We start from the raw sequence: 25,335 nt of genomic DNA on the forward strand, positions 1-25,335 counted from the left end.
GCCAGGGACGAGGGCAGACTGCAGCGCATCATTCGCTCTGCTGAGAGGATGATCAGCTACAACCTTCTGTCTCTTCAGGACGTGTACAAGTCCAGGAGCCTGAGGACAGGAGAAAGGATTGTGGCCGACCCCTCTCACCCCGGACACAAACTTTTTGAAGCACTTCCCTCTGGTAGGAGGTTGTGGTCCATGAGAACCAAAACCTCATGCTGTAAGGCCATCTCCCCCCTACACTGATGCTGCTTCATCAATAGAGATCTTGCAGTCACATGACCGGAAAGTACACAGCCGCCATCTTGTTGGTAAAAAACACAGCTGAATACTGCTGCACTCGTGTACAGAATGGATCAATTTCAACCGACGGACTACACGGCTCATTTTTCTAATGAACAGATAACTAGATATATGTCTAAAATAAACGATCTACAGATTAGTGACCCTTATGGCTTACCGGACGGAGTTTTCACGACCGTGTCAGTGGATATTGAACTGCCAGCGGAATACCCAGACGTGTATAATTACCTCATTAACTTTCCCTCGCTGTTCAGTGGTGAAGCACTGCGTGCTTATAAATCTCTGGACAGTTATCTTTACAGAAATTCAGGATTTGTCAGCAACTCAGATGTGGCATCTTGTAAACAAGAAAATAACTATCCTTATTGGACGGGTAAGTCACTTAAGTATTGAGTACTAACACTATTTATATCAGTATCTAATATAGCACTGACCAGCCGATTATAGAATAGAATAAGGTAATTCCAGCTGTAATTCCAAATCGTCCGTCTTGTTTACCATGGATCTGGCGTTGGAGAGTTAGAGGCTTAGCAGTGGAGATTTGAGTGGCTGATTTCTGAGCTTAGTCAACAGGCCGGCTCTGCAGCCTCGCTTTTGCTTCTGCTCCCGACGCTGCCTCCTTCGCTTTGCTTCCGATAACAATCCACGGAGACCCCGCTGGTCTCGCTATCTCGTCTGGAATGTTGTGCATGCGATGGAAATCGCTACAAACCTTCATTTTCTGCTGAAAACCAATCTCCAGTAAGTCCATACGGTTGTAGTGGATATTGAAGTCCGGTACAGACGAACAACACGCAAAAATACACACAAAAAACATAAAAAACGTGCACAGGTAGGGAGAGCTTGTAGCCGCAGCCGTTGTAGTAGAATTGTATATAGTAGGGTTTTCCAGAAGAAAAGGTAGAAGTAGAACCAGAAGTAGAAGTAGAAGGCAGAAATATGGCGATTGACCGACAAGATGGCGTCTGTCACAATCTGGATCGGCTGTGACGTCACATGCAAGTGCTCCATAAGGTCAGAGACCCCACTGACTCGAACCTCACAGTCTCAATCTGTGACATTAATGCACTTCGTCCCTGAACTGTGATTTTGCATGTTTCAAGGTCATGTCCTACATCTCCATTCTGTGAACCTTTATTGCACATTCTGGCTCACGCTGTACAGTTTGGTTATTTATTTAACCCACTGCACATATTCTTGTCTTCTCACACATTCATCCCATGACTCTTCTTCATCTTTATCCTGTGATGTGTTTTTCTGCATATTCCAGAACATACTGTACAGCTTGGACTTCAAAACAACCCATACACATACAGTGGTGCTTAAAAGTTTGTGAACCCTTTAGAATTTTCTATATTTCTGCATAAATATGACCTAAAACATCATCAGATTTTCACACAAGCCCTAAAAGTAGATAAAGAGTAGTGTTGTGACGTTCGCGAACGAACCGATTCTTTTGAACGGCTCCTAGGCATGAACGATGAGAACTGAGTCTCGAGCTGGGGGAGCCGTTCTTTCTGTCGTTCTTTTTTTGTACTGTGTTTCAGATGAAAAAGCTCCTCCTTTACTCCTCCTCCCTTCACTGAGTTAGGGAAAGGTTACGGTGAGGGCACAGTGGTGCCTATTTGTCTGATATGCAAATGTAGCTATCAGACAAATAGGCACTGATGTGACATCGGGGAGTGGGAGGTGGTCGTCAGAGTTTTTATTTATTCAAGTTTTATCTGTTTTCCTAATAGTTCAAATTGTTTTGTATATAGTTTATAATGTTGTTGTGTGATATTAATGATAATATTGTGGGAAAACTACTTTGCACGGACGTTCATTTAATTTATTCTATCGTCATTTTGTTTGTTCTATTTTTGTGTATTTTATTTATTTATCTGTTTGTCTAGTTGTATCTATTTTTCTAGTAATAATATATTTTTTTGCATTAATAGTTTGCTTTTTCCTATTAAAATAATCTTGTGTTCTTGTTATAACTTTATCTATTTATCTGACTGTTTAGTTGTATCTATTTTTGTTACAATTTCAATATTTTTAATATAGAAAGTTTGTTTTTTTCTATTAAAATGTTCTTGTGTGATAACTAGTTCTTGTGTTATATTTATTGTAGTTGTATCTATTTTGTATCTCAGACTTAAATATTTTTGTAAAACAAGTGTTTTTCTATAAAATATTCTTGCATTCTTGATAACTATGTTCTTGAGTGGGTTCTTTTTTTTTTTTTTACAGAAAAGCCATTCTGCATGGACATTCATTGAAACCCTCATTGTTTTTTAATGGTTATTTATGAGCGTTTAAAGGTTACAATAATGTAAGTCTAGGTTGCTTTATATAAAAGGTATGTCCAGAAATATTGATGTCACTGTCTAAGCAGAGGGATCTGGCTTCTTTAGACACTGTCTTCTTAAAACTGAATAAATATTTAAAAAGAGCTAAATGAGCCAGTCTTTTGAACGGCTCTTTTCAAAGAACGGATCACAAAGATGCGGATCCCATCAAAGAGCCATAAATCCCATCTCTAATAAAGAGAACCCAGTTAAACAAATGAGACAAAAATATTATACTTGGTCATTTATTTATTGAGGAAAATGATCCAATATCTGTGAGTGGCAAAAGTATGTGAACCTTTGCTTTCAGTATCTGGTGTGACCCCCTTGGGCAGCAATAACTGCAACTAAACATTTGCGGTAACTGTTGATCAGTCCTGCACACCGGCTTGGAGGAATTTTAGCCCGTTCCTCCGTACAGAACAGCTTCAACTCTGGGATGTTGGTGGGTTTCCTCACATGAACTGCTCGCTTCAGGTCCTTCCACAACATTTCCATTGGATTAAGGTCAGCACTTTGACTTGGCCATTCCAAAACATTAATTTTATTCTTCTTTAACCATTCTTTGGTAGAATGACTTGTGTGCTTAGGGTCGTTGTCTTGCTGCATGACCCGCCATCTTTTGAGATTCAGTTCATGGACAGATGTCCTGACCTTTTCCTTTAGAATTCGCTGGTACAATTCAGAATTCATTGTTCCATCAATGATGGCAAGCTGTCCTGGCCCAGATGCAGCAAAACAGGCCCAAACCATGATACTACCACCACCATGTTTCACAGATGGGATAAGGTTCTTATGCTGGAATGCGGTGTTTTCCTTTCTCCAAACATAACGCTTCTCATTTAAACCAAAAGTTCTATTTTGGTCTCATCTGTCCACAAAACATTTTTCCAATAGTTTTCTGGCTTGTCCACGTGATCTTTAGTAAACTGCAGACGAGCAGCAATGTTCTTTTTGGAGAGCAGTGGCTTTCTCCTTGCAACCCTGCCATGCACACCATTGTTGTTCAGTGTTCTCCTGATGGTTGACTCATGAACATTAACATTAGCCAATGTGAGAGAGGCCTTCAGTTGCTTAGAAGTTACCCTGGGGTCCTTTGTGACCTCGCCGACTATTACACGCCTTGCTCTTGGAGTGATCTTTGTTGGTCGACCACTCCTGGGGAGGGTAACAATGGTCTTGAATTTCCTCCATTTGTACACAATCTGTCTGACTGTGGATTGGTGGAGTCCAAACTCTTTAGAGATGGTTTTGTAACCTTTTCCAGCCTGATGAGCATCAACAACGCTTTTTCTGAGGTCATCAGAAATCTCCTTTGTTCGTGCCATGATACACGTCCACAAACGTGTTGTGAAGATCAGACTTTGATAAATCCCTGTTCTTTAAATAAAACAGGGTGCCCACTCACACCTGATTGTCATCCCATTGATTGAAAACACCTGACTCTAATTTCACCTTCAAATTAACTGCTAATCCTAGAGGTTCACATCCTTTTGCCACTCACAGATATGTAATATTGGATCATTTTCCTCAATAAATAAATGACCAAGTATAATATTTTTGTCTCATTTGTTTAACTGGGTTCTCTTTATCTACTTTTAGGACTTGTGTGAAAATCTGACGATGTTTTCGGTCATAGTTACACAGAAATATAGAAAATTCTCAAGGGTTCACAAACTTTCAAGCACCACTGTACCCCTTAAATATGTCCACTTTTCAAACTTGTATATTTTAGGATTCTTTTTTTTTAATTCGTTTATATAACTACTTTTGTCTACTGTATATTTTCTATTGATCTATCTTAACTGTTCAAGCACCAATCACCAGAGCAAATCCCTTGTATGTGAGAACGTACTCTGTAATAATCTTAATTCTGATTCAGCACTGATGTTTGGTGAGAAGGTCTGAGGTGCAGTCAGTGAGATTCCAATTTTGTGGTAAAAGTTTTGGGGGGAACCACATATGTTTCCATCAGTGAAGAGTTATAACATCAACGAAACTGGCTTCATGTTAAAACTGTTAAAAATGTTATAATCACGTTGTCTGTTATGACCCAGATGAGGGTGGGTTCCCTGTTGAATCTGGTTCCTCTCAAGGTTTCTTCCTCATGTCGTCTGAGGGAGTTTTTCCTTGCCACTGTCACCACAAGCTTGCTCATTGGGGTTAGATTAGGGCTAAAATTAGCTCATGTTTAGTCATTAAAATTCTGTAAAGCTGCTTTGTGACTATGTCTACCGTCAAAAGCGCTATACAAATAAACTTGACATGGGCGTGGTCGGGGGTGCACATACTTTTTGGCCACATAGCAGATATGCCATCATTACACACAGTAGTATATTTATAATGTACTTCGAGTGTAATAACTACTGTGTGTATAAATTCCACTGAAAGATACTTGAGTGTGACTGATGTTCACTTGAAAGTACAACACTGAAGATGTATTTAAACAGATTAATTACAATCCAAATACTCATCATAATCTAATCATTAATAATATACACCGGATGCGAATTGGCTACCTGTTGATTTAAAGATGTGATCAGTAATTAATATGAAAAACGTACTTCTAGTTTTAACACTCAGATACACAAACACTCACAGTCCACTTTATTAGGAACACCTGTGCTGTACATTCATGCATTTATCTAATCAATAATACGGTAGCAGTGCAGCACATAACACCTGCAGATACAGGATTTTACAGCAGTTGAAGATCAGAAAAAATAAAAAATAAAAATCCCCTGGCCTTTCAGTGGGGGTGAGTCTGTGCTCATGATGGCTTCAGATTCTTGTTCTTGGTTGATGAGCGGAACCTGACGTGGTTGCCGTCTTCTGCTGAAGCTTATCCATGTCACGGTTCGATGTGTTGTTCATACTGAGATGCTTTTCTGCTCACTACGATTGTAAAGAGTGATTGAGTTACTATATCCTTCCTGTCAGCTCAGAGCAGTCTGCTCGTTCTCCCCTGACCTTATCACCAGGTGTTTCCACTCACAGAACTGTCGCTCACTCTGTGGTTCTCACACCATTCTGTGTCAACTGTTGTGTGAAAATCCCAGGTGATCAGCATTTTCTTAAAAACCGCAAACCAGCCAGTGTGTTACCAAGAACCCTGCCCAGATTAAAGCCTCGGAGATCAGAGATGAACTGAAGCTCTTGTCCTGTATCTGTAGGACTGGGTGGCACGGTGGTGTAGTGGTTAGCACGGTCGCCTCACAGCAAGAAGGTCCGGGTTCAAGCCCCGTGGCCGGCGAGGGCCTTTCTGTGCGGAGTTTGCATGTTCTCCCCGTGTCCACGTGGGTTTCCTCCGGGTGCTCCGGTTTCCCCCACAGTCCAAAGACATGCAGGTTAGGTTAACTGGTGACTCTAAATTGACCGTAGGTGTGAATGTGAATGGTTGTCTGTGTCTATGTGTCAGCCCTGTGATGACCTGGCGACTTGTCCAGGGTGTACCCCGCCTTTCGCCCATAGTCAGCTGGGATAGGCTCCAGCTTGCCTGCGACCTTGTAGAACAGGATAAAGCGGCTAGAGATAATGAGATAAGATGAGACTCACTCTGTTCCGAAAACAAACAAACAAACAAACAAACCAAAGCAAATCCGAGTCCAGACTGTGAGCTCCACTTCACCTGCTTTGGGTTTTAGGGCAGTCAGTGTTTACCTGATCATTACCTGAGATGCTCACCTGCCAGTTCTCATCAAGCGCTCATGTTCAACAAACAAACTACACACACTGTCATGAACCGAATTCAAACCCAAACAAAAACACTCAGCTCGTACCACAACCAGCTTCTACTGTCTGCACTGCGCATGCGCAGGAGCACAAACAACTCACGCAATCATGGGTTAGATTGATGGTCGCGTGTGGCAGAAGAAGTGCACTATGTTGTTGGTGGTGTTGTTGGTGTTGCTGTTGGTGGTTGTGATATCACGAGAGGTTGACTGGCTCTCAGTGGGATATTTCAATCAGTGCAAGGACACAAAGGTTAGAATAACTCAAGATTTTTTAATGTTATGCTAGGAAGTTAAACAGAAAAAGGCATCTCAAAGTCCAATGTTCAAATGAGGATTGATTCCCAAAAGTCAAACTCAAAAAATGTCTCTGGCTTTAGAATAACAAAATTATAGGCAGGTTTCTTTCCATCCAATATCCTTTTCACAGAACAAACAAAATCTTCTGCCTTACTTTGAGTCCAGTCAACAATCCATGTAGTCTTCAGCCCGGTGGCAATCCAGTAGCCGGCATTCGTAAAACAGGTAAGCATTTCAATGAACACTCCACCTAGCAGGATCCACTCAGAAAAGAGAGTCCATGAACCTCTCTCCGCCCCACTCCACATTCACACTGAGAGTTTTGAGCTCTCACAAAGCCCTCTTGCTCATTAGGCCCTCATTGGCCACAGGTATGTTGCCGTGTTGTGTGCTGAGAGGTGAAGTTCCCAACTCCACCACCAGATGGAGTTATAGCTGCTTGTGGTTGGAGCCATCTGCGTGAAATATAGCGCCCTTCCAAGACGCGGCCTCTTGGGATGTCACATGGTTTAACGACAAAAAAAAAATGTTTTTATCTTCTTTTAAATGTCAAAACAAATGACATCTTGTTTGAAACCTGCTTTAGAGAGAATAATCTATTAAAGGTAATAATGTTTACATGAACACTCATCACTGCTGCTATTATTCAGGATTAAACCTGAGGTCAGACAGGACAGAGATTTTCTCTACACAAACAATCATTTATAAAATACCTGCAATTTCTGTAAAAAAAAATATTAATTGTCTCATTTTTCTATGAAGGTTACAATGACTTGTAACCTTACATGTTATATATATATCCTCCTGGGGATTTAATGGGCAAGTCCTGGTGTTGTATTGTCATTATTTTTCTTTACTCTTTTACAGCAGATAATTGTAGCTAGATGTATTAATTGTACAAGAACACTGAGATATCATTTGGAACAAGATGTACAGTCCTGTACAAAAGTCTTAGGCTCATGTACAGAAATGCTGTAGAACAAAAATGACTTAAAAATAATGAAATGAAATGTTTCAACGTTAAAAAAAATACTATAAACAGTAATCAGTAAGCCATAATAACTGAAACAAAGTCAGTATTTGGTGTGAGACGACCCTTTACTTTTAAAACATATCTGTCTCAGGTCCAGTGAGGTCAGTTTTATGCGGAAATGATCTGTAGGTTTTACTGAGCATCTTACAGAACCAGCCACAGTTCTTCTGGACACTTTGACTGTCACACTCACTGCACAAATCATCGATAAATTTTTGCCGTTCCAGCCTGCTGATTACAGTGTTGTTCCATGTTTGAAGTGCACCACCACCATGTTTCAGAATGTCCTCGATAGTGTCCTTATATCTAAGAAATGGGTGACTAATCTTTCTTTGGGGGTTAAAGATAACTGGAGGAGTCGCACCTTTCTAGTTGGCCATTGTGGTGTCGTAGACTGGTCTCCTTATATCCAGCACCATGTAAATCGCAATACATGGTCTATATCAAGTGGCCATGAGCCTCTCCATGTGTGAAGACTGACCATGTGTGGTAGAGAGCCACATCCTACTCCAGGTGCTCCTGCTAACTTTGCAAAACAGGGTGGATCTTGGGGAGTAAACCCTGAAGCCAAATCACCAAATTTGTGGTATTTACTGGCGGTACTGGAGCAAGACAGTAGACATAAAATAAAGGATACACATAAAAATGTGTACAAATGCAAGTAGAAATAAAGGTGCAAGATGCTAAAATAGAAATAGAGAGTTACTCCTCCCTGAGTTGGTATTGTTTCAGTAATTGTTGTGATGTTCACAGGAAGACTGTGGAAAGACATCCAGAATAAATGGTATGTGCACAGGTGTAAATGTAAGTGTAGTATAGATTATTGCACAGTCTAAGAGTGGTATAGGCTCTTGCACAGAATGGTTCTTCACAGTTACTGCATTTAGGAAGAGAGCAGTGATAATCGGCAGCCTCGATGCACAGAGAGATAAAAATAAAATCTAGAACATTAATGACAGTCCATTTTATTACATAATTCATAAACCACAGCATTCCAGCTGCAGCCATTCAGTTAGCTGAGCTGAGAGAATAGTAGCACTATCTGGTAAGTCTTGTGTTGGTGTCTGGTCATACTGGTTCCCCAGAGAGTGCACCACCATGCTAACTGTCAGTGTCACATTCCACCTGGCTCAAAGTGAAGAAAGCGCTGAATGAACTCGATGTTATCAGTAATCTACAACTGGCCCTCATGACTTGATGTCACTGATGGCTAAATTCCATTAGCATGGTCCAGTAGCACAATCAGTTGAGGAAATACATTACACCTCTGGATCACATCTCTGTTAAGCTAATTCCAGCATATAGACCACAACTCAAACATGTTCTGAAACAGGTCAGATGGGTCCAACTCAGCACTTCAGGACCTTTTTAAGCAAACAGGCTCAGACATGTTAAGGAAGGCTGCTAAATATGATGACTGACATCATGTCTACAAGGCCTGAACACCTCCTCCTGCACTTGGATCCTGTAATTTCTACCTGGGAGACCCCAGTGTGTCCAAATACAGGCCACTGCTGCTTGTGCTGCTAGCTCACAACTGTGCTGCATATTACAGCTCAATTCAAGTTTGCTTATGGCATTACCCTGATGAATCAACATTGAGGGAGGAAGTGGATCCACTCACAGGCTGGTGCAGAGTCAACAATCTCACAACATCACATGATTGTTGGCTTCAGGAGGATCCAAGGTAACCGGATGTATTATGCTAGGAAACCCATAAAGCCTCAGGGAGAACATGCAAACGCAACACAGAAAGGACCTAGTCAGCCATGAGGTTCGAACCCAGAACCTCTGCACCATCCTGTAGTATATTACTACTCCACATTTTAATGCTTTATTGATCCCTCAGAGATTAAAAAAACAACAACATCCATTTTTCTAGATTTTGCAGCAGACCCATTGCATAGTAGCCACCCTGTTACACACACACACACACACACACACGAATTCACATCATGTTAAGGGTGGCGAGATAGAATCCAAAAGTAGAACACTGACAAGTAATTCCAATAAAAAAGGTGATTTGATCCAGGGAAAAGGGCATGGCAGAAAGGTAAACAGGACAAAAACAAATGGCAAAGTAGCCCAGGTAAAAAGAGACAAAAACTTGACAAAAACACAAGGCAGGCAAGGACAAAAACACTAGAGCAAAAAAAACAAACAAGAAGAAAACCCTGAAAGGCACTGTAGTATTTTAAAATACATCGACTTTCCAAAAATGTAAAATAAGAAGAACTCACAGGGGCTTACATCTGCTAAGAATGTCCGAGAACTCAGATCTCTCTCGTCGATCAAGTTTTCTTTTTCTTTTTTTTGAACATATTTTTTAGGTCTCAATGATTCATTTTGGGATTTGGAGTCAGTCACTGAATCACACTACGCCAACACAGACATGTTTCTGAATCATTTTCAAATTAATAATCAGTGTTGATTTTCAACAAAATCCTTACAGGCATGTCTCGCCACTCAGCAGCCTCGGTAATGTCTCCAAACAGTTATTTCAGGCTAAAAAGATCATGTTTAAACTTACAATTTCAATGGCTACCAGGACAGAAACACTGCGTATCACTAGAATCATCAGTCAAATCTGATAAACACTGCTGAAGAAAAGCATCCCCATAGCATGATGCTGCCACCACCATGTTTCACAGTGGGGATGGTGTGTGTAGGGTGATGAGCAGTGTTAGTTTTCCGCCATACATAGCGCTTTGCATTTAGGCCAAAAAGTTCAACTTTGGTCTCATCTGACCAAAGCACCTTCTTCCACATTAGGCTTGGGAAGATTCACCGATGCACATCGGAAAATTGATACGACCTGTTAAGATGCAGTTGCATCGATTTGCAAACGTCGCATCGGAAAAAAACACACATAAACTCGAGATGCATCGTATCTAAACTGTCTGCATCGATATAAACCGATTAATATCTTAATTTAATACATATAATGAATAAATTATAACATAACAGTTTAGAAAAGGGTCTGGTATTTCTGGGTTTCATCTCTCTATCTCTCTCCTACTCAAGTCTCGGCTCAAGTCTCGCGCGAATAGGCGGGTCCAACCTAGCTTTCGAATAGGATAGAGGCGGAAAGTCAGCCAGATAGCGGTTAACATGGAGGAAGACAAAACAGACATTGTTCATTCGGTGGAGGGTTTCAACTCTAACGTATGGAAAGATTTCGGGTTCTACAAGTGAGGGGGAGAGCTGGACAAGACAACGGCCATATGTAAACTCTGCCGTGCAGAGATAAGATACACAGGCAGCACAACGAATTTGGCTGCACACCTGAAGCGGCGACACAACATCCCCCAGTCCCCGGCTATGTCAGCGACAGCTAGCAGTGCTGCAACACCTTCACGTGAGCCAAGATTACTCCAGTTGTTAATGTTTTTTAAGTTGTTATATTGGAGGGAATCTCCTGGCCTCAATCTTTTTTTTTAGTAGCCCATTTTATTTGTTTTACCTCCTGTATAAACAATGCACTTTTGAAAGCTTAACCTGGAAACATAGTATTATGTAGGTCTTGAGTTGTTCTACAACATGCACTAAAGAGGAATCTTAATTTTTGTTTAAGGTTATACTTATACTACAGTTCCAGAGAGACCTGTAAGCACTTTATGTTGTACTTCCTGTGTTTCAAAATAAAAGGCACAGCTTTAATGCTTCAAGTGCCATAACTTGAACTACTCTGTATTCCATGGTGCACTTTTCTTCTGCATTGCATCATATCGAATTGCATCGTATCGCACTGGACCGCATTGTATTAGAATTAAATCGTACTGTATCGCACCGTATCGCAGCATGCGGGAGAATCGTATCGCATCTTAGCACTGGCAATTTCATTAATCTTGAATGTATCGAATCGTTGGCAGTGTATCGAGATGCGTATCGTATCGCTTTGATTATGAAGATTCCCATCCCTATTCCACATGTTTGCTGTGTCCCCTACATGGCTTCTGGCAAACTGTAAACAGGACTTCTTATGCCTGTCTTTCAACAATGGCTTTCTTCTTGCCACTCTTCCAAAAAGGCCAGATTTGTGGAGTGTACGACTTATAGTTGTCCTGTGCACAGATTCTCCCACCTGAGCTGTGGATTTCTGCAGCTCCTCCAGAGTGATCATGGGCCTCTTGGCTGCTTCTCTAACCAGTGCTCTCCTTGCTCGCTCTGTCAGTTTAGGTGGACGGCCATGTCTTGGTAGGTTTGTAGTTGTGTCATACTTTTTCCATTTTTGAATGATGGATTGAACAGTGCTTCTTGAGATGTTCAGAGCTTGGGATATTTTTTATAACCTAACCCTGCTTTAAACTTCTCCAGAACTTTATCCCTGGCCTGTCTGGTGAGTTCTTTGGTCTTCATGATGCTGTTTGTTCTTCAGTGTTCTCTAACAAACCACTGAGGCCTTCACAGAACAAGTGTATTTATGCTGAGAGTAAATTACACACAGTTGGACTCTGTTAACTAATTAGATGACTTCTGAAGGCAATTGATTGCCCTGGATTGTATTTAGAGGTATCAGAGTACAGGGGGCTGAATACTAATGCACACCACATTTTTTCAGATTTTTTGTTTAAAATTTTGAAGACCATTTATCATTTTCGTTTCACTTCACAATTATGTGCTACTCTGTGTTGGTCTATCACATAAAATCTCAATAAAAAACTTTTAAGTTCGTGGTTGTAAGGTGGAAAAATGTGAAAAGGTTCAAGGGGTATGAATACTTTTTCAAGGCACTGTATGACTGAGACCTAATGGTGAAAATGAAAGAGGAGTTTATTTTTCTGATAAACATCCTGTTGTACTTTTAGAGAATTTCAGTTGACACTTCTGTTGTAAAGGGTGTTACAAACTCTTAGAAATCCTGAAAGGGCTTGGAGACGTTTACTGGATATAATCTGGGCTGGAAAATGTCTGTTTCAGAAGATTGTTTTCTCGCTCCATGTTTATGACCAGGGCTGAGGGGGACAATATGGAGGACAGGAGAACTTTTGTGATGGTAGAGTAGCCTGAATCCCAAAACAGTGAGGAATTTCAATATATATACCATATATACACTTCATGAATATCTATATAATTACAAAAATAGATATATACTACACACCATATATATACACACTTCCTAAATATCTATATAAATATTTAATTACAAAATAAATATATACTACATTCCATATATACATATTTCGATTGCGTTCATTATGTCTTATATTAAATATAGTTAGGTTTTTTTCCTTTTTTTATCAGACATCTAGTTTTTAGGTTTGTTTACCTGACATGTTTCGACGTACGACTGTCGTCTTCCTCAGAGTGTCACCGGATGTTATTGGTGACGCATCTTTTATCAGCTGATGTTGGGGAGACAGGAAGGAGTTTCAACACAAGAAAAAATGAACATAAGAAAGAGTGCGAAAAGGAGACAGCTATAAGACAAACCCGAACAATAAAAGAAAAGGCACAACAGGAAAATTATAAGTCAGCCATAACAGATCACTGCAAAAGGGAAAATCATATTATGGACTGGGGGAATGCCAGAGTCATCCGCACAGAAGATGATAAACATCAGCGCTGGATCAGGGAGGCCATGGAGATCCGTAAGCAAAGCCCGAGGACCATCAACCGGGATGAGGGAGCATACATGCTCTCCCATACCTGGAGTGCCATCTTGCAGGGGACGAACTGACAGTAGAAGGCGTGACCGACCTGTCAATCCAGACAGGAAGGCCACGCCTTCGGAAACATCAGCTGATAAAAGATGCGTCACCAATAACATCCGGTGACACTCTGAGGAAGACGACAGTCATACGTCGAAACATGTCAGGTAAACAAACCTAAAAACTAGATGTCTGATAAAAAAGGAAAAAAAACTAACTATATTCCATATATACACTTCACAAATATCTATATAAATATATAATTACAAAAAATATACTATATACCATATATACACTTCATAAATATCTACAGTGAGAGTAAAAAGTATTTGATCCCTTGCTGATTTTGTTGGTTTGCCCACTAATAAAGACATGATCATTCTATACTTTTAATGGTAAATGTATTCTAACATGGAGAGACAGAATATCAAAAAGAAAATCCAGAAAATAACTTTAAATAATATATATTAATTGATTTGTATTTCATTGAGGGAAATAAGTATTTGATCCCCTAGTATGCATTAGGAGTTCTGGCTTTCACAGACCAGTTAGACACTCCCAATCAACTTGTTACCTGAATTGAAGACACCTGTTCTAACTAATCACCTGTATGAAAGACACCTGTTCACAGAATCAGACAATCAGACAGATTCCAAACTCTCCAACATGGGTAAGACCAAAGAACTCTCTCAGGACCTCAGAGACAGGATTGTTGACCTGCACAAATCTGGAATGGGCTACAAAAACATTAGCAAGATGCTGGGTATTAAAGTAACAACCATTGGTGCAATTGTGAGAAAATTTAAGAAGTATAACATGACCATCAATAGACCTCGGTCTGGTGCTCCACAGAAGATTTCACCTCGTGGGGTGGCAATGATCGTGAGAACTGTGAGAAATCAGCCTGCAACCACACAGCGGGAGTTAGTGAATGACCTCAAGGCAGCTGGGACCACAGTCACCAGGAAAACAATTGGCAACACTTTGCGCCGCAATGGATTAAAATCCTGCAGTGCCCGAAAGGTAACCCTGCTTAAGAAGGCACATGTGGAGGCCCGCCTAAAGTATGCCAATGATCACCTCAAAGATGTACAAAGTGATTGGGAGAAGGTTCTGTGGTCAGACGAGACCAAAATTGAACTATTTAGCCTAAACTCTACTCGTCATGTATGGAGGAAGAAAAATGCTGCCTATGACCCCAGGAACACTGTGCCCACCGTTAAGCATGGAGGTGGAAGCATTATGTTTTGGGGGTGTTTCTCTGCCAAGGGCACAGGGCTACTTCACCGCATCAGTGGGAAGATGGATGGAGCCATGTACCGGGCAATCCTGAGGGACAACCTCCTCCCCTCTGCCAGGAAGTTGAAAATGGGCCGTGGTTGGGTCTTCCAACATGACAACAACCCGAAGCATACAGCAAAGGCAACAAAGGAGTGGCTCAAGAAGAACCACATTAAGGTCATGGAGTGGCCCAGCCAGTCTCCAGACCTCAATCCAATCGAAAATCTATGGAGGGAGCTGAAGGTCCGAGTTGCCAAGCGACAGCCCACCAACCTTAATGATTTAGAGAGGATCTGCAAAGAAGAGTGGGCTAAAATTCCCCCTGATATGTGTGCTAACCTTGTGGTTAACTACAACAAACGTCTGTCCACTGTGCTTGCAAACAAAGGCTTTGCCACTAAGTATTAAGTGCCTTTGGCTAGAGGGATCAAATACTTATTTCCCTCAATGAAATACAAATCAATTAAAATATATTCTTTAAAGTTATTTTCTGGATTTTTGTTTTGATATTCTGTCTCTCCATGTTAGAATACATCTACCATTAAAAGTATAGAATGATCATGTCTTTATTAGTGGGCAAACCAACAAAATCAGCAAGGGATCAAATACTTTTTACTCTCACTGTATATAAATATATAATTACAAAAATAAATATCTACTACATACCTATCCCTGTAAATATGAATATATAAACTATCCCCATAAATAAATACATACCATATATACCATATACTAAATTAGTTCTAATATAACAATCAACTCTATTCTATTTATCCCTCATCATCCTCCATTGACATACTTCCTCTTCTATATACTTGTTTAAAAATATTTTTTTGTACCTTCTTTTAAACAGATTTATATTTGCACTTTGTTTTATTTCTGTCTCCAGTCTGTCCCATAAAGTCACCCCACAGCTTGATACTCACATGCTTTTCATATTTGTTCGAACCTTTGGTTTTTTAAAATTTAGGTCTCCCCTTAGATTATATCCCCCCTCTCTCTCACTAAACATTCCTTGTATATTTTTTGGCAATAGATTATTTCTCGCTTTATACATTATTTGTGCTGTTCTGAATTTGACCAGATCCATAAATTTCAACATGTGTGATTTTATGAATAGTGGGTTTGTGTGATCTCTGTATCCTGTTTTGTTTATTGTCCTTATTGCTCTTTTCTGTATTGTACATATCGGCTGCAGAGTGGTTTTGTAGGTGTTTCCCCAGACTTCGACACAGTAAGTCAGATATGGCAAAAATAATGAGTAATATAGAGTATACAAAGATTTGCAATCAAGAATATGTTTTGTTTTCCACAGAATTGCCGAGCACTTTGCCAGTTTTGCTCGTATGTATCCTACATGAGGTTTCCAGCAGACTTTATGATCTAAAATCACACCAAGAAATTTAATTTCCTGTACCATTTCTATCTTAGGATTGTCTATTATCAATTCTACATTACAATCTATTTTGTGTCTCCCAAACAACATGATCTTTGTTTTGCTTAGATTTAATGATAATTTATTTTTGTCAAACCATAGTTTTAGTTTATTTATTTATTTATTTATTTCCGTTGTGATTGTCTCCAAAGTCTGCTGCCAATTCTCACCGGAACAAAAAATATTGGTGTCGTCTGCAAACAAAACAAATTTCAGTACTTGCGAAACTCTACATATGTCATTGATGTATAATATGAATAATTTCGTACCTAATATTGACCCCTGTGGTACCCCGCATGTAATGTTCATGAAATCAGATTTATGGTCACCTATCTGCACAAACTGTTGCCTGTTTCTTAGACAGCTCGACAGCCAGCTCCACCCAACACCACACTTTTCTAGTTTACTTAATAACATACTTGTTAGGGTTTTGCTGGGATTCAAACCTGGTTCACTGGTGTGATAATCCAGCAAACCCCCACTAGGCCACCAGGGGGATGACTCAAATGCAGAGGCATGAGGTGGAAGTAGAAAAAGTATCAAAAGGTTTATTTACAATATTTACACTATTAACAATCCAAGGCAAAAACAAAAGTATAATCCAAACGCTCAGAAGATAACCAGGAAAAAACCAAAAGTTCAAAGAAACAAAGAGCCAAAAAAAAAACAGAAAAGAAGAGGCAAAAATACAAAATGCTCAGAGGATCCAAAATGGTAAACACAAAGTCCAAAAAGTCCAAAAGAAAGCAAAGTACAAAAACCACAAAGACACGGGTGAGGAAATCGGAACAGAGGTTACTGGAGCTAAACATAACAGCACAAAGACTCCGTGACAAGAGGACTGAACTCAGGGGTATAAATACACAAACTAATTAAGGACAGGGTGGGGCAGGAAACAGGCAATAAGACAAAAACAAAACACAGACACAGTGGTGACCTCTAGAGGCCCAAAACAAACATGGCCAGAAAAGGAAATAACAGTGGCCTCTAGAGGCCAAAACAGTCCCAGTCCTAACAGGACCCCCCCCCAGGAGCGTCTCCTGACGTTCCCAGGACGATCAGGATGGGCCGAATGGAAGTCCCGACAAAGTTCTTTATCGAGTATGTCCCAAGCTGGGACCCAGCAGCGCTCCTCAGGGCCATAGCCCTCCCAGTCCACAACATATTGGAGGCCCCCGCGAATCCCGCGGGAGTCCAGCAGGCGGGGCACGGTGAACACAGTCTGACCCTGGAAGATGCGGGGGGCGGGGGGTTCCTAGGGGCAGGGGCATACGTGGACATCAGTACGGGCTGCAACAGGGAAACATGGAATGTGGGGTTGATCCTTAGCGTACGTGGTAACTGGAGCTGGTAGGAGACAGGGTTAACTCTGCGTACAACCTTGAAGGGGCCAATGTAGCGAGGAGCAAGCTTGCGGTTCTCCACCCGCAGCGGAAGGTCCTTGGTGGACAGCCAAACCCGCTGCCCAGGGCAGAAAGTGTGGGCAGGTCTCCTATGGCGGTTGGCCTGAGTCTGGTTGGTACTGGAGGTCTGGATGAGTGTCCTCCTGACCTTGCTCCAGGTCTTGCGACACCGTCTCACGTAATGGTTGACCGAGGGCACCCCAGCGTCCTCCTTCTGGTCTGGGAACAGAGGTGGCTGGAACCCAAATTGGCACTGGAATGGCGATAGCTTGGTGGCCGATGACTGCAGGGTGTTGTGGGCGTACTCTGCCCATGGCAGCCAGGTGCTCCACGATATCGGGTTATCCATAGCCAGGCCTCGCAGGGTGGTTTCCAGGTCCTGGTTGAGCCTCTCCGTCTGGCCGTTGGACTGGGGGTGGAACCCAGAGGAGAGGCTGGCAGTGGCCCCGATGCTCTTGCAGAAGCCGTGCCATACTCGGGAGGAGAACTGGGGCCCCCGGTCAGAGACAATGTCCTGAGGGAGACCAAAAACTTGGAAGACATGAGTGAACAACAATTTAGCAGTGTCAAGGGCAGAGGGGAGTTTGCACAGTGGAATAAAGCGGCAGGCCTTGGAGAATCTGTCCACTATGACCAATATGACAGTGTTACCTTGAGACTCAAGGAGACCCGTGATGAAGTCGACCGTCACGTGGGACCAGGGACACCGGGGAATAGGCAGAGGATGCAGGAGACCCTGGGGACGCTGTCGTGGGTTCTTGGTTCTGGTGCAGACCTCACAGGACAGGACGAATGACCTCACTTCCTTCTCCATGTTAGGCCACCAGAAGCGTCTTTTCAGGAAGTCCAGGGTCCTCTGAGCTCCCGGGTGGGCGGTGAGAGGGGAAGAGTGACCCCACTGGAGAACCTTGGCCCGGGCTTGACGAGGGACGTACAGGAGGCCCGGTGGCCCCGTCCCAGGATCAGGGTCCCGGCGTTGAGCTTGTCGAACGGTCTCCTCAATACCCCAGCAGACAGGAGCCACAATCTGGGATATAGGGATGATAGGCCCAACTTCACTCTCCCTGTTGTTGGGCGAGCACAGCCTGGAGAGCGCGTCCGGTTTGGTGTTCTTAGAGCCCGGGCAGTATGATAGGGTGAAGCTGAAACGGCTGAAAAACAAAGCCCACATAGCCTGTCGTGGGTTCAGCCTCTTGGCTTGCTGGAGGTACTCCAGGTTCTTATGGTCCGTCCACACCAGGAATGGATGTTGCGCTCCCTCCAGCCAGTGCCTCCACTCCTCAAGGGCTCGTTTGACCGCTAGCAGTTCCCAATCCCCCACATCATAGCGGGACTCCGCAGGGCTCAGGCGGTGGGAGAAGTAAGCGCAGGGGTGCAGCTTCCCTTCCGAGCGTTGAGAGAGCACTGCGCCGACACCACTGTCCGAGGCGTCCACCTCCATGATGAATGGTTGGGAGGTGTCCGGGAGAACCAGAATGGGTGCCATGCAAAAGTGGTGTTTTAGGTCATTAAACGCCTCTTCCGCCTGAGGGGACCAGACAAAGGAGCCACCAGTCCTTTTGGTGAGGTCCGACATAGGTGCAGCTACGGAACTGAAGTTCCTGATGAACTTGAGATAGAAGTTAGCGAATCCTAAGAACCGCTGAACCTCCTTAACGGACTTGGGAGTAGGCCAGTCCCGGACAGCCAGGGTCTTGGCTGGGTCCATTTGGAGTTGCCCCGTTCGTACGATAAATCCCAGGAAGGAGACCTCGGGGACATGAAACTCGCATTTCTGGGCTTTAGCAAACAGATTATTCTGCAAGAGTCTCTGGAGGACTTGGCGGACATGGTGGCGGTGTTCCTGTAAGGTCTTGGAGAATATAAGGATGTCGTCGAGGTAGACGAAAACGTATAGATTAATCATATCCCTCAAGACGTCGTTGATAAGGGCCTGAAAAACAGCTGGTGCATTGGTGAGTCCGAAGGGCATCACCTGGTACTCGTAGTGCCCTAACGGGGTGTTAAAGGCGGTCTTCCACTCGTCTCCCTGTCGGATACGGATGAGGTGGTATGCGTTCCGTAAGTCCAACTTGGTGAAGATGGTGGCGCCTTGGAGCAGGTCGAATGCTGTGGACATCAGCGGAAGGGGATAGCGGTTGCGCACGGTGATCTTGTTCAGGCCCCTATAATCAATACATGGCCGGAGACCCCCATCCTCCTTGCCAACAAAGAAGAAGCCGGCACCAGCGGGTGAGGTGGAGGGTCGAATGAACCCAGAGGCCAAGGCTTCCTTGATGTACTCCTCCATGGCCTTGCATTCTGGCTGAGAGAGGGAGAACAGATGGCCCCAAGGAGGAGTAGTCCCAGGGAGCAAGTTGATGGCACAGTCGTAGGCACGGTGCAGAGGAAGAACGGTGGCCCTGCTCTTGCTGAATACCTCCTTGAGATCCCAGTACTCTGTGGGAACTTGAGATAACTCGGTGAGATCAGGGGGCTCGGCAGGAGACACAGGAGAGCTAGAGAGAAGACAAGAGGCATGGCATGCAGGGCCCCATTCCACAACCTGGCTTGTAACCCAGTCTATATGAGGGTTGTGGCGGGTAAGCCAAGGAAGGCCTAGAATAACTGGGAACTCAGGTGAAGGAATCAGGTGCAGGGATATTTCTTCCTTGTGACCTTGAGACTGGAGGAAGACTGGAGAAGTAACTTGGGTGACTCTTCCATCACCTAATGCTTGGCCATCGAGGGCAGACACAGACAGTGGGACTTCAAGAGGCACAGTCGGGACATTGATGCTTTGGGCAAAGTGGATATCCATAAAGTTTCCAGCCGCCCCTGAGTCTAACAAGGCTTGACAAGAGTGGACGGACTCACCCCAGGAGATGGAGACCGGGATGTAGATTCCTTGGCCAGGGAGTCCGGGAGAGAGGGTAGGCCCCGTCACAACCCTCCCTCGGCTGGACGGGGCGGTCCTTTTCCCGAGAGTTCGGGATATGATGCTCGGAAGTGACCAGGCTTGCCACAGTAGATGCAGCACTTGTTCCTCCTTCTGCGCTCCCTCTCAGATGCGGAGAGGCGAGTACGGCCCACTTGCATGGGTTCTGGACAGTCACTGGAGGAGGTAGATGGGCTCCAGGTAGAGGCAGGGAGGCCGGGGAGGCTCAGTACTTGGCGGCGTTCTCTCATCCTGTTGTCCAGATGAGTAGAATGTGAGATCAGTGTTTGGAGGTCACTTGGGAATCCGATAGAAGCCAGACCATCTTTGATGGGGTCAGACAGACCATGGTGGAAGGCTGACACCAGGGCAGTCTTGTTCCATCCACTTACTGCTGCGAGCGTCCGGAACGAGATGGCGTAGTCTGCGATGCTTCCCCCTTGCCGGATGGACATTCTGGCTGCGTCTTTACTGATGTCTGCTTGATCGAAGACACGCAGCATCTCCTCAGTAAACAGCTGGAAATCAGAGCACTCAGGTCCCTGTCTCTGCCAGATAGCAGTAGCCCAGGCTCGCACCTTACCAGCTAACAAGGTTATCACAAAGGCAATCTTGCGGCGATCCGTAGTGTAGGTGGTAGGCTGAAGCTCAAAGGTGAGTTGGCACTGGGTAAGGAACTCTTGACACTCACTGTGCTTGCCGTCATACCTCTGTGGTGCAGGCTGGGTTCGCGAAGTGAAGAAGGCAGCATGGCAGGAGGCACTGGAGCCGGAGCGGATGGTGGAGCAGGAGCAGAATCAGGTGGAGGAGATGGGGGCAGAGAAGTCAGCTGTGCCAGGGTTCTCCCAATCTGCTGAAGCAGTACCTCGTGGCGAGCAAGGGTCTCACGTTGGCTTGCGAGAGTCCGTCCATGAGTGTCCATGGTGGATCTGAGGTGTGTTAATGCAGCCATCATTCCCTGAAGGTTGGCCGGGTAGACAGATGAAGAAGCCTCTGCTGAGTCGGTCATGACAGAGTCTTTCTGTTAGGGTTTTGCTGGGATTCGAACCTGGTTCGCTGGTGTGATAATCCAGCAAACGCCCACTAGGCCACCAGGGGGATGACTCAAATGCAGAGGCGTGAGGCGGAAGTAGAAAAAGTATCAAAAGGTTTATTTACAATATTTACACTATTAACAATCCAAGGCAAAAACAAAAGTATATTCCAAACACTCAGAAGATAACCAGGAAAAAACCAAAAGTTCAAAGAAACAAAGAGCCAAAAAAAACAGAAAAGAAGAGGCAAAAATACAAATGCTCAGAGGATCCAAAATGGTAAACACAAAGTCCAAAAAGTCCAAAAGAAAGCAAAGTACAAAAACCACAAAAACACGGGCGAGGAAATCGGAACAGAGGTTACTGGAGCTAAACATAACAGCACAAAGACTCCGTGACAAGAGGACTGAACTCAGGGGTATAAATACACAAACTAATTAAGGACAGGGCGGGGCAGGAAACAGGCAATAAGACAAAAACAAAACACAGACACAGTGGTGACCTCTAGAGGCCCAAAACAAACATGGCCAGAAAAGGAAATAACAGTGGCCTCTAGAGGCCAAAACAGTCCCAGTCCTAACAATACTATGATCAATGGTATCGAATGCTTTTTTTAGGTCCACAAATACTCCAATTGCTATTTTTTTATTGTCTATACATTTTGTGATTTCCTCTATTAGTTCCATTAGTGCCATCGATGTTGATCTGTCCGTTCTGAATCCATATTGACTGTCTGTAAGGAGGTTGTGTTTTTCAATGAATTTGTCCAGTCTATCTGAAAAAAGTTTTTCGAGTATTTTGGAGAATTGGGGGAGTAAAGAAACAGGTCCGTAGTTTGTGAAATGGTGTCTATCTCCGGTTTTAAACAATGGTATCACTTTTGCAATTTTCATTTTGTCTGGAAATGTACCTGATTGAAAAGATAAATTGCAGATGTGGGTGAGTGGTTTCACAATTCCCTCAATAACTGTCTTTACTGTTAACATGTCTATATCATTCCAGTCTGTAGAGGTTTTGTTTTTACATTTTCTTACAATTTGGATAATTTCTTCCTCATCAGTTGCAGTTAGAAAAATTGTAGTTAAAACAGTGCACTGCTTGTTTGGAAAAAAAAATTTGATCCAACATCATACTTCTTCACAAATCCATTCCCGCATTAAACTAACAAAAAGACCAAAATGTAAACGTGTTCTTTAAAAGTACTTTAAATGTCCTCATATAGAATAAAAAAACAAACATATTGTATAATGAAGTGTAAAATTAATGTTTATCTTATGATTAAAATGTTTTACAAATGCATGTTATGTAATTTAGTGTTTAAAAACATTGTGATATATTTGTCTCTTGGTAGTACATGTTCTGAATCTTCTGTTTTAAAGTTTAATTCAGTTCAGTTTTACTTGTACAGCTAAAATATCAGGTGGAAAAGACGTGAGTAATTGTACTGAGGTACTACACTTGAATATTATTTTTGTCATTGATACTTGAGTATTTTTTAAACTGAATACTTGTACGTTTTCTTTAATGATTACGTTTCTCAGTACAATGTTAATAGCTGGCACAGAGACAGGACATTGTCACAGAGCAGCTTGACTTCTGCTTGTATTCCCACGAGTACGACAGTATGACAGTGCAGCAATAGTGAAAATATTCAGTTGTTCACTTTAAATGAAACCTGCTTGTAAATATTGAAAGAACTCACTCACCTATCTTTGTAAATGAAACCCTCTGGCGTGATGTCACAGTTCCTCTGTCTGAAAGTTTACTCTGTGCCTCATACGCGTCCTAACCTGTTAGATCACTGTTGTGTTCTGCTCATGTGCGCTGCTTATCAAGCCACAAGGGTAGAGGTTCAGCCCATAACAGCAAAATCATCAGCATAATATGCAGATTCTGTATACATCTGTATGAGGGTGGTGCAACAGGCCATGAATGAAATCACTTGTTTAATCAACTAATCAAATTCAAATTTATTTGTTACATACACAGAGAGAGTATGACATCCCTTATCAAAAAGAAGTATACTTCAAGTTCATTTTATTAAGTATACTTAAGTAAAGTGAAAGTGCATCCCTAGTAACACAGTAACACAGAACGTTAATGTACCGTTAGCCTATGGTTCTCTAAAGGTTTGTTAGAACGTAACCAACAACTAACATTTAGAGAACGTTTCCTCATGGTTATGCATAAACCTAACGAAGCCAAACGTCCCCGAAACGTTGAGGTAACTAACCAACTGAAACGTTATCATTTGGTTACACTATAACCTCCACACAACGTTATGTTTGGTTGTTTTTTTGTTGTTCTGAGAACTATACTATCTGCTTTTCCTGATGCTGGCTAAATTATCTTTTAATCTTTTATTTCAACCTCTTTTGTACTTGTAGCCTATTTTTTTTGCCGTAGTAAACTGTCACATATAACTTTCCTTTTGTCATGCATTGTTATGTCGTGCCATTTTGGTTTGGAATCCAACCCTCACACATTGAAAACACCATATGGTCAACAGAAATGTGTGCATACTAGGCCAGATAAATAGGCTAGTCTATGTTGAGTTGTGAGATATATTGCAAGGAAATTTTCACAAAAATAGGCGACAAACCCATGTACATTCCTGAGTAATGTGTTTTGACTGTCTAAAGCAGTGGTTGCCAACCTTTTTTGGCCTGGGACCCCATTTTTACATCAATTTCTCATGACCCCATACACATTTTTTAGATTTTATAGAGATTGCCCAGTGTCACATATTCTATATTTTGATCAGCAGCCTAGCCTTCAGTTATGTGGATGTTTTCTTTTCAAAGCTGATATATAGCATTTTATTTGTAATATATAACATAATTAGTTGAACATTTTTATTTTCAGTATTTTCCTTCTATTGGTTATTTCAGGCGACTCCAATTCAATTCCAGGAGACCCCGTTAAGAACGAAGGAAAGGAAGCATTTTGAGTGTTAAATGTAAAAGATATTTTACTGGGCAAGAAGGGAATGGTGAAAGCAAAAATGGACAGATTAAATGTTTTTCTAGTTAGTGCAATGTGGGTAGAGTGTGGCTGATTTGCAGAAATAAACTTATAGGCTAAATTTGTTTGGATTGTAAGTGGTGATGTTTTTTGTGGAATTCAAGTGATCTGTAATGAGCAGGCTGCAGCATATATCATATGAAGAGGGTGAACATGGTTTGGCAATGGGTCGTTGTGACTTGGTGCACAGTCTTGTGTGGTGCAAATTGGCTCCTGATAATATGGCAGAGCAGCAACAAAAGTTTGACCTTTAAGTTGTGGTCACACATTTCGCCCTCAAAACATGCTGCATTACAATAATGCCTACATTTTCTCATGCACATACTTCTGGTACATTATCCCTATTGTTGCCCCAACTACATTTTCTCATGCACATACTTCTGGTACATTATCCCTATTGTTGCCCCAACTCACTCACACGCAGCTCCATTGATCAACTTATTTGTACTTTGTCCCAACAACAACCAAATCCACCCTGTACCACTAACAAAATCTGCTGCAATACAAAAATCCACTTCTCTTCTCCTCTTATTTTCTAAAAATAAAAGTCCAGCTAGGTAGCTTCGATGCATCATCATCCTGCACATTACCCAGAATTCTCTGTGCTTTCAAACAGCTCTAAGCTTTTGTTTACGCTGATATAATAAGGCAAATAACAAAATGGCGGACTTAATGGATGCTATGATAGCCCTTTTATTTAGCTATTTGAAAATTTCACCGAGTCTCCTTGTTGGATTTAGAACTACCAGCGCCAGTGTACGTTATCTGGATTTACAGTACGTGCGATCAGGTAATGTGTTATTTTATTCTGTATAAATGTGAATAGTATTCACCTAGCAGTTAGCTGCTATGCATGCAACCATCTCCATCTCCGGTCACATTATACGAAGTGAATCGTT

General features: G+C 42.4%; 2 protein-coding genes across 11 annotated transcripts in view; one reads left to right on the plus strand and one right to left on the minus strand.

Annotated features, from left to right (window-relative positions):
• LOC132882244 (interferon-inducible GTPase 5-like) overlaps positions 1-23,213 on the minus strand; it is a 76,705-nt gene extending 53,492 nt beyond the window's left edge. For 2 of the 3 annotated variants that reach the window (XM_060915526.1, XM_060915527.1), the window contains exon 1: positions 23,119-23,213. The gene's annotated coding sequence lies outside the window, so the exon portion shown is untranslated. Of the gene's footprint in view, positions 1-12,960; positions 13,037-23,118 lie in introns of all 3 variants that reach the window. The other variant, XM_060915528.1, reaches the window with a different exon arrangement.
• LOC132882239 (NACHT, LRR and PYD domains-containing protein 12-like) overlaps positions 1-25,335 on the plus strand; it is a 1,431,284-nt gene that overhangs the window by 896,862 nt on the left and 509,087 nt on the right. The window lies entirely within an intron of this gene.

The sequence above is a fragment of the Neoarius graeffei genome, chromosome 2 (genome assembly GCF_027579695.1).
Source record: "Neoarius graeffei isolate fNeoGra1 chromosome 2, fNeoGra1.pri, whole genome shotgun sequence".
NCBI classification, from domain to species: Eukaryota; Metazoa; Chordata; class Actinopteri; order Siluriformes; family Ariidae; genus Neoarius; species Neoarius graeffei.